We start from the raw sequence: 2,835 nt of genomic DNA on the forward strand, positions 1-2,835 counted from the left end.
CCATGAGTTTGGAGAGTGGGGAGGCAAAAGGCATGTATTTTGCCGGATCCAAACAGTCTCCTTTTTTTGGATCAAACGGACATTGTTTTTTATAAATATTTTATATATATAAATGTAGGAAATTCAAATTCAAATTCAAATAGTTTATTTCTCAAAATAGGATAACCGTATCACTTTTTGACGTCAAGAAAATATACAAATAATAGAATAATACAGTCCTACTGCTAAATTATTATAATATTATTTACATTGCTTTAATCCCATGCACTTTTATCTGTTATATAATCTTTAATTGTATAATAAGCTTTTTTTAAAAGTTTCTGTTTAACAAATATTTTAAACTTTTTTAATTGTAGTTTGCAAATTTCTTCAGGGATTTTATTATAAAAACGGACACATTGTCCTCTGAATGATTTGTCTATTTTCGTTAGCCTTGTGTGAATCAGAGCAAGATTATGTTTATTTCTAGTGTTGCAGTTATGAATGTCACTGTTTTTTTTTAAAACGATCTATATTTTTATGCCCAAATATTAGGTTTTCAAATATGTATTGACATGGTACTGTTAATATGTTGATCTCCTTAAATTTATCTCTCAACGAATGTCTACTGGACAGATTGTAGACTGCTCGAACAGCACTTTTCTGCAGCACAAAAATCGTTTGAATATCACTAACGTGTCCCCACAGTAATATACCGTAAGACATAGCAGTATGGAAATAACTAAATTATACGACACGTGCCGTGTCTTCGTTTGTGAGCTGGCGAATTTTCCTTACAGCAAATGCTGCAGAAATAAGTCTATTCGCCAAACCAGCTATATGTGGACGCCATTGGAGTTTTGCGTCTAAAGTAATACCCAAAAAAACTGTGGTGTCTACAAGTTCCAAGTACTCCCCGTTCACAAGTACATTTGAATTCACCTGACTGACATTTGGGGTTATGAATTTAATACATTTAGTTTTCTTACTATTCAAAAGCAAATTATTAGCATTGAACCAATGAACAATTTTGAACAAAGCATTGTTTATATCATCCAAGACTGATTCACGTCTTTTAATCTTAAATAAAAGGGATGTGTCATCAGCGAATAGAACAATTTCATGATTACCTTTAACAACATATGGCAAATCATTTATATAGATAAAGAATAGAAATGGACCAAGAATTGAACCCTGTGGGACACCCATTTTAATGGTTGATCCAGGGGCGCGCTTTCCATTTTTATGAACAGTCTGAATTCTATTTTCTAAATAAGAACTAATAAGTGTCAGCGCATTGTTCCTGATGCCATAGTGTTGTAATTCCCTGTTAAGAGTCTCGTGTTGGACGCAATCGAATGCCTTAGATAGATCACAAAAAACACCGAGCGCATCCATTGAATCCTCCCAGGCATCATAGATATGATGAATAAGCTCAACACCCGCATCAGTTGTTGAGCGACCTTTCGTAAATCCAAACTGTTTACACGTCAGCAAAGTACTAAAGTGTGTCTGCATTTGATTTAAAATAAGTTTTTCAAAGATTTTACTGAAAACAGGCAATACAGATATAGGTCTAAAATTTGAGAGATCACTAGTATTACCTGATTTAAAAACAGGTATTGTCTTACTGTATTTCATCAGATCAGGAAAGGTACCACAGTCAATACATTTATTAAATATTATTGCTAATTGTGGAGCTATGACAGAGATTATAGTTTTAATTAAACTGACAGAATGACCCCAGAGGTCAATTGTATTTTTTAATTTTAAAGAGTTAAATACTTTTACGACCTCGGTATAGTGCACATATTGAAATTTAAAATATTTAGAACATTCTTCGACATTTTCTTTCAACATAGTTTCAGCTTGTAGAGGTGAAGAATTTAGGGACTCATTTGTTGAGATTGGGATATTCAAAAAGAAATTGTCAAATAATGAAGCTATTTCAGTTTCTGATTTAACCGTTTTCCCGTTATATTGTAGGCAATAATCAGTCTTATGTGATTTAGACTTTCCTGTCTCAGCATTAATAATGCTCCATGTGGTTTTTATTTTATCATTGCTATTCTTAATCTTTTCACTTAAAAAACGAGATTTAGCTGTTCTACATACAATTTTAAATATTTTGGAATATTTTTTAACATAACTAATGAATTTAACACTTGTGTTAAATTTTTTCTCATTATATAATTCATACAGTCGTTTTCTACTTTTATGGATGCCTACGGTAGCCCAGTCACTAAAGCATGGCCTTTTATTTATAAAAATAGTCTTTTTTGTTTTTATTACAAATCATTGATAGAGCTTTCTCCATTACATTTTCAAAACTGTCATATGGTGCCGAGGGTGGTCTGTATATGCTCATAATAATTAATTGCTCCAATTCAACACAGGCTATTTCAATTTATTTTCTTTCCGCTCCTTATATTTCAGTTCATTACTGATCAGTATTAAAGAGCCACCATGTATGGCTTGTTCTCTACTGAATGAACTACCAATCTGGTGACTATTTAAATTAAAAATTAACTGATGACATTTTAGCCAATGTTCTCTAATGCACAGTATATCTATGTTGTCGCAGTTCATGAATAACTCTATTTCCAAATCTTTACCTAGCATACCCTGTATATTTTGGTGTACTAAGTTTATAAGTTTAACATTTTTTGTATTTCGTTTAACATTTGAATGTTTACAAGAATAAGTATTTAACAAAAAGTCTGAGCTAGAGGCATTCTCTATTGTACACTTATCTAAAAAAAATGTTTGGAATGCTTTCCAAAGTCTTAAAACTATTTGCTTGCCCAATAGAGGCAATTTGGCAATCATTAGTTGGACAATTTTCCATACATGTCT

This window comes from Leptidea sinapis, chromosome 12 (genome assembly GCF_905404315.1).
Source record: "Leptidea sinapis chromosome 12, ilLepSina1.1, whole genome shotgun sequence".
NCBI classification, from domain to species: Eukaryota; Metazoa; Arthropoda; class Insecta; order Lepidoptera; family Pieridae; genus Leptidea; species Leptidea sinapis.